Source organism: Cynoglossus semilaevis, chromosome 4 (genome assembly GCF_000523025.1).
Source record: "Cynoglossus semilaevis isolate Cse_v1.0 chromosome 4, Cse_v1.0, whole genome shotgun sequence".
In the NCBI taxonomy this organism is placed as follows: Eukaryota; Metazoa; Chordata; class Actinopteri; order Pleuronectiformes; family Cynoglossidae; genus Cynoglossus; species Cynoglossus semilaevis.
The window spans coordinates 16,420,215-16,427,705 of record NC_024310.1 but is presented as its reverse complement, the minus strand read 5'-3'; the positions used below and the strand labels follow the sequence as shown (position 1 = coordinate 16,427,705).

The following is a 7,491-nucleotide window of genomic DNA, read 5'->3' as shown; positions in this document are numbered from 1 at the left end:
ACACATGCAGCATCATTCAATCACCTTCAGATCATTTTCCTGCTCCCTGAGCAGGATCATCATCTTCTCATCAACAGGCATTATGGTGGGCGATACTGTGACTCTAATGGAGTAATTTGATCAGCTATTGTGCCGGATCTGTCATTGGTGATTGGTGATTCACTCCAGTGCTCCTGGATGTTAACGTGTATCACCATCAAATGAGAATAAGATGACATTTGAGCTCATCATCGCCACGTAAAACATGCAATCTCATTTACTGTAGCTGGTAAATCGAATTAACAAACGTGGTCTCACACAGTATTCACACAGTCATTACCCAGGGACACACAGTTCTCACCTAAAGAACTTATTTCTCCCCTGCTAATAAAAAATGTAGCTTGTAGCAAATATCGTTTGAGTTTATGAGATTAGCACAGTGTTACATAGTGGCCAGAACCGTTCTCTCCTGACTGAACACAAACGCCTCTCTACACCTGTTAGAATTAATGCACGGCATCAAACGTTCATCACAACATTGATCAGGTGTAAGTTTAGCCTTTGGTAATTACAGTCTGTGCAAATGTATGAACCGCAGTGTAAACATGGACCACAGTGAGCTTCAGTGATTATTGTATGAGTTTATATGAGGCCTGTAGGACAGTTCAGGCGACTCATTTGTTTCAAGGAGTTGCAGTAGTGCATGTGGTTCCAGCAGTGCATTTTACACTCCACTAGTTTGGAAATAACACCTTCAATTTTCCTTAACCTTTAAATTAAGTTTGGGATAGAGCACAGGGTTTATTCTGAGTTAATAGTTTCACTTTTTACAGCCATTTCTGAATGTCCATTGTAAGAGGGTTTGTCAAAAAGGTCTAAGAAGTGATAAAAAGTCATGGTTGTTTCTCTGCATGTCCATTTGTAAATTTCTACTATCTTCCTCCTGCAGCAGGTTAAAACCTGCTTCTTTGTCTGGGCAAAGGACTCAAATCCAGTTCTTTTAAATGTACTTCTGGTTTCAGAAAAATTAAAAAAAGAGAGATCCATTTGTTCTGTTCTGATGGGAACAAATTAACATTAAAAATATCACATTTACCTTTTAAGGATAATCTTTAATTGATGATAAAAAAAACTTTAACCTGGATGATAATGTTTTATACCTTAGTTTTACAGGTATAATCCAACAAAAAACTACAAGAAAACGTCAATAAACTCTTTAGTTGTTTATTGTTTTTTCAAAATGAAACACAACGAAATTTAAAGACAGGAAAACATACAACACTTCAAACCTGTGTTTTTGTATATCAAAACCACAGCAACTGTGTATCAACTAACAATGCAGGAAGAAGTCTGTTTGCTCAAGTGTGAGTGTGTGGGGGAGGGAGCGTCAGCTAACTAAAATAAAATCTTGTTGAAAGTTTTCTAATAACGCCTTGAAAATGCATTAACAATTACAGCCATATAGATGATCCCAATGGCAGTCATAATCAGTCCAAACACAAGTCCGACGATGTTCAGGACCTTTGCTGTCCTTGAAGCGCCCTGAGCCGCTGATGATTCTCCAAGAGAATTGTAAACATCTGCCTTTAAGAGAATTATGAAAAGAAAACAAGTTTTACATGGTAAATGATTTTGCTTCATATTTCATTCCACCTCAAGATGCAACAAATATGGTATCTGGGCCACATACCTTATTTGAATAGACAATAGCTATTATCCCCAAAGGCAGGCAACAGCACAGGGTGTTAAAGATAGACCATCCCAGGTAGGACGGAGCAGCAGAAACATTCTGAGGTCTGTTCATGTTGGCTCTCTGTCTGGTTGTAGGTGGACAGCAGTTCTCTTCTTTTGGTCCCAGATTGAAATTGACTCAGGTGGTTTCCACCGACGTTGTTATATTCTTGATGGGCGGTGTTTAAGGGGTTTCAAAATATGACTGACGGTAAGGCAGATCAGGGGAAGAGGACATGGAGTTCACACCCAAAGAACTTGTTCCTTCACTGGTAATAAATTGCACAAGATTTTCTACAACAGTCAGTGATAATGTGATTAAAAAAATCTAGCATGTAGCAGTTGTCGTTTGATTTTATGAGATTAGGATCATCCCAGAGTGGCCAGAACCGTTCTCTCCTGACTGAACACAAACGCCTCTCTACACCTGTTAGAATTAATGCACGGCATCAAACGTTCATCACAACATTGATCAGGTGTAAGTTTAGCCTTTGGTAATTACAGTCTGTGCAAATGTATGAACCGCAGTGTAAACATGGACCACAGTGAGCTTCAGTGATTATTGTATGAGTTTATATGAGGCCTGTAGGACAGTTCAGGCGACTCATTTGTTTCAAGGAGTTGCAGTAGTGCATGTGGTTCCAGCAGTGCATTTTACACTCCACTAGTTTGGAAATAACACCTTCAATTTTCCTTAACCTTTAAATTAAGTTTGGGATAGAGCACAGGGTTTATTCTGAGTTAATAGTTTCACTTTTTACAGCCATTTCTGAATGTCCATTGTAAGAGGGTTTGTCAAAAAGGTCTAAGAAGTGATAAAAAGTCATGGTTGTTTCTCTGCATGTCCATTTGTAAATTTCTACTATCTTCCTCCTGCAGCAGGTTAAAACCTGCTTCTTTGTCTGGGCAAAGGACTCAAATCCAGTTCTTTTAAATGTACTTCTGGTTTCAGAAAAATTAAAAAAAGAGAGATCCATTTGTTCTGTTCTGATGGGAACAAATTAACATTAAAAATATCACATTTACCTTTTAAGGATAATCTTTAATTGATGATAAAAAACTTTAACCTGGATGATAATGTTTTATACCTTAGTATTACTGGTGTAATCCAACAAAAAACGTCAATAAACTCTTTAGTTGTTTATTGTTTTTTCAAAATGAAACACAACGAAATTTAAAGACAGGAAAACATACAACAATTCAAACCTGTGTTTTTGTATATCAAAACCACAGCTAATTTAGCTCATGTCCCTGTGGTTTCTACACCACAGGTTTCTCTGTAATATTGAGAGGTAGGCTGACGTCAGAACTAACCTTAAGGCTAACAGGCATGTGTTCTGTAAACAGCTATTTTCTGGACTCAAAACCCTCTGGTTGAAAGACAACCGCTATACATACAGCACACCAAACACGATGCCTTAAAGTTAAACTAAAAGTTAAGAAATATCACCTTGCACTGCAGTTCTAAAGTGGAGTTCATCGTCTGAGATAACCTCAGAGGAGAGACTGGAACCAAGAGCAGATTTATCGTGCAGAGGCAGATAAAGAGAAGAGCGTTTAATCAATGGCAGCACTGTGCTGCCAGTGTATGTTATCCTCCTGACGCCTGACGCTGGGGCAGGAGTTGGAGTCTGGCCACAGAAAAGCCCCATCACTAAAATAACCCCAGGCATCACTGCACATGTACATGTATTATTTGCCATAACATATTCTGACACGTCACAGCATCTAGATCTACAGGCCAGCTTTTATAATAGAAGTCCAATTTATTTCAACCAGTTCCTCTATTTATTCAAGTTGCACATGTCAGCTTGGTTGGACTGGGTGTTTGTAGAAGGAAAGATAAAAATCCTCTGTCATGAAGTGAGTTTCAGTTTCCTCCAAAATGAACACCACATTTTTAAAGCTAAAACCACAGGAACAAAATGCACCAGTTGCACTGACCTCAGAGAACAAGAGGGTGTGTGCGGGGGGTGGGTGAGGTCAATGCACCAGTTGCTATGTGTTTCTAAACAACCTTAAGGATATGTAAAAAAATAAAAATAAACTCCTTCAGTTGTATGGATGACACAAGTAATATTACTTAAAGAGTGAAGTACTTGTGACACACACCACCATTTGGTCTCCTGCCTTTGTTAAACACAAATCTGGCATTCATAAAAATGTACAAAGATTTACTGACTACCAGAAAAGAATACAGTGGATTGGTGCTCACTGCTCTTGCCTTACAGTCTGAGGACGACCGGTTTGAGCCCTGATGGTAACAAGAGGTTACCAGTGAGTCAGAGGAGCTGATGAAGAATCAAGTCACGATGGACCAGCACAAAACACCCTCACACACATCACACTGATGGACTCACAACATGGGAATCTTCCACAGTGACATCACCGCTGTCTTCTTGTATCATTTAATCTCACTTTGTCTTTAGGATTGATCATTTTATCAGTTAGACTTTATTTGTGTAATAAATCAATGAGCTCAACTGGTTTTAAGACACATTAGAGGCATTCAAAATTAAAATAAAATAAATAGAAATTAATATATTATTTAAATTTTTTTTTAAAAGGACGCCAATAAAATGATAAATTGTAAATATTATAAATATTCACATTTTCAATACAAACCTCTGAAGACTAGAGTGATAAGGTGATTGCCTCATGTGTCAGAGTGTCAGTAAATGGGCAACACTGCTGCTAAATCTAAAAACAAGTGCCACACCATGGAGGAGTGGATGCTGCTCTTGCTGTACAGCAAAAACATCACTGGTTTGAAACCCAGTTACATTTAGGTGGTGAGCTATGGTCTTCATGCACAAAGTTTGAATGTTTCCCCCATTTGTGCCTGGGTTTTGTCCAGAGAAACAAAAAAGGATGCACAGGTAAACTGTGCTCGACTGGGCATTGGTGTGAATGTGAGTGTGAACGGTGGTCGACGACTGTGGCTGTACTAGTGTTAATTAGTTAATCCTGTTAAATTCCGTTTTGCCAAATAAAAGCCTGTAATTCTGCTGTTTGTTTTATTCACTGTCGTTTTGACCACAGGAAGGCGCTGTTGAGCCGTTACTGAGGGGAAAAGGTAAGCACAGCATGTAAATTATAGGCTGCTCTCATGTCAGGTGGCTCACTAGAAGCGGGTTTTTATAGGAGCTGAGGAGGAGGGGGAAGAAGACGAGGAGGTGGAACAGGAGGAGGAGGAGGTGGGGGAGATCTGTGAGTGTAATGTAGGTCCACTTAGACTGTAGAGGTGCAGAATAAATGTGCAGAAAAAAAAATCAATTTTCCTGACATCTCTGAAGAAACCTTCAAAATTAAGGAGAAAAATGAAAATAAAGAGTGAAAAAAGAAAAAAAGAATCCACTGTGAGCAGTGTTGATGTGTTGAAAACGACATGATAACAACAATTTGACATGGATTTAGTGGCGTGTATCCTCTGCTTCAGAAACTCCTCAGAGAACTTTCACGTAAAACGCAAATAACTAACAATTAAAACAATAATCAAAGGCTGGTTCCGGTCTCGCTTGACTCTTCTCTGGATGACATTGGCGGTAATTGTATTTCTTGTTTTTAATAAACAATTGACACAGTGGAAAAAAAGTCATTTTCGAAGTGTGGAGTCAAGTTAATAACCTGAGGTTAGAAATTAGCATAAGCTGTGGAGAAAATTCCGTTTGAATGACTTAGATGGGCCTTGAAACGTGCACCCCAGAAAATGGAAAGTTAGTTTACAGCGAGGGGTTTACACAGGAAACTGTGTGGGCAACCACAGAGCACAGAGCAGTTAGTGCTTTGACTTCATCATCACATGGTTGAGGACCTCATCATCTGGCCACCAAAGGAATCTTTTGAAATGTTAAAGGATTTCTGGACTCATTAGTTCTTAGAACAAGTGGAAATTCACAGTAAGTTGACTGTCAGTGAAGCCCAGCTTCATCTGAAATGATGTCGTGACATACACCCTCGTTATAGTAACAGTTTAATACAGGATCTGTTACTGGAAGCCGAGCTTCTGCCGGATAATTGGTCCAGATGAACCACATTTTTTATTGACAACTCTTTTGAAGAATGCAGCGGAGCGTTTTCTGTGTCGGTCCTTTGTGGAGTTTGTCTGAAAGATGTAGAGACAAACGGCAGCCTGTTCTCTGCTGGTAGCTTTTTGATGTAAAATGTTGTAGTACATACAGTTTATACACACACAAAAACTACGTCTCCAATCCGTCTCCAAACATATGAAATGACTCCAGTCTGTCTGTGTTAAAGCTGGGCGATAGTCAGTCCAGACCAGTGCTGGGGGAGTGATCCATATATCCATATATAGGGGCCACCAAAGATAGGAGAAGAAAATACGTTGTTAGACCTGTTGTTATTTAATGAATAATTTTAAATAAAACTGCTGAACAAAACACCCTCATCTGAATGTTTATTCTGTATCGTAGAAAGAGTTAACAGCGATCATAGGGTCTGAACAAACCTCAATCTGTAATTAAATAATCTGTTGATTTTCTTTAGCTATCCAGCAGAAGACAGCGTTAACTCGTTTGGATTGATAGTAGCCTTTAGTCTAGTATGGTTGGTTTTCCAATCAATACATAGGATAGTTAGAGCGCACAGTCAGTGTTATAGTGTGTTCTAATAATCTGTACCACCTGAGAAAACATTGATCTCTCTGAGTACCACCATGATGACCAGCATTAGAATATAGCAGCATAGGCCTTCCCTGTTAGCTTCTACCACACAGGAGAGATGTTTAGAAATGTTTATAAAGATGTTTATGTTTAAATGTTGTATAAATTGTGCATGGTATGTTTCAGATTTGTTCAATTGAAAATGTAATTGTGAAAATATGAATTTTCCCCGCGTACCACTAGAGAGTGCTCGCGTACCACTGGTGGTATGTGTACCACAGTTTGAGAACCACTGTTCTAATCTAATCATGTCTGTTCAAATGCAATATTCCATGTCACTAGTTGTATGCAGTGGCTGGATAAACCTGACATGTCTCCACCGTCCCCTTTTTACTGCTGTGAAGTTTGGCCCAGGGCCCAGAGTGATTAGAGCCGGCAGTTGTCTTCAGGACTACAGGTGTTTTTCCTGGTCTCGTCCTCACAGCCCAGGGCTGTGCTGAGCTTCAGTGTGTTTTGACAGTTTTAGCCAAAGTCGTCCACAAAGTGCTGCTCCGACCATTTCTTTGTGTAAAGTTTATTCAACAGTTCTCACTTTTGCTCTCAGCCTTTGTCAGTTTGTGTTCTGTTCTGTTCTGTTGTGTCTGAATCTCTTTGAACTTCCCGTAAGCACTTCTCACTCCAGAGTTTGACACTTTGAAAAGTTGCCATAACTTTGTGTGTCCTTTAAGTTATTTATTTGTTTTTCTCTCTCTCTTTGTTTGCGATCAAAAGTGACAGCTCAAACAACATGGATCTGTGTGTGTTGTATGAATCTGACCTTCATCTTCAGTTCGAAACATTTTTTAAGCCTAAATCTCTAAATGCACATCACTGTTTTCTGTCTCTGCTAAATTAATAAAGGTCAGTTCCTAGTATTTTTAATATAAAAGTTTGTAAAATAAACTTGCTTTTCTTATTTGTAAGTTTTGTAAAAAAAAAAAAAACTAACTAACAAATTTACCGTAAAACACTACCAAAGACGGGTGATAGGCAGACCTGGCAACTCGGACCTTTATCTTTCCTCACTGTCCTCCCCTGTCACTGCCACCCTGTGGTTGTAATCCTTCAATGCAGTCACGTGTCTGTATTGCATCCCGTTACTATGGCTACCCAGCGCCGC

General features: G+C 39.2%; 1 long non-coding RNA gene across 1 annotated transcript; it reads right to left on the bottom strand.

Moving 5' to 3' along the window:
• Positions 1-1,189: 1,189 nt before the first annotated feature.
• LOC112486940 (uncharacterized) lies at positions 1,190-1,870 on the bottom strand. Its single transcript, XR_003049554.1, has 2 exons — positions 1,670-1,870; positions 1,190-1,563 (listed from the first exon to the last, which is right to left on the bottom strand). It is a non-coding gene; the product is annotated as an uncharacterized LOC112486940 (long non-coding RNA).
• Positions 1,871-7,491: the final 5,621 nt, after the last annotated feature.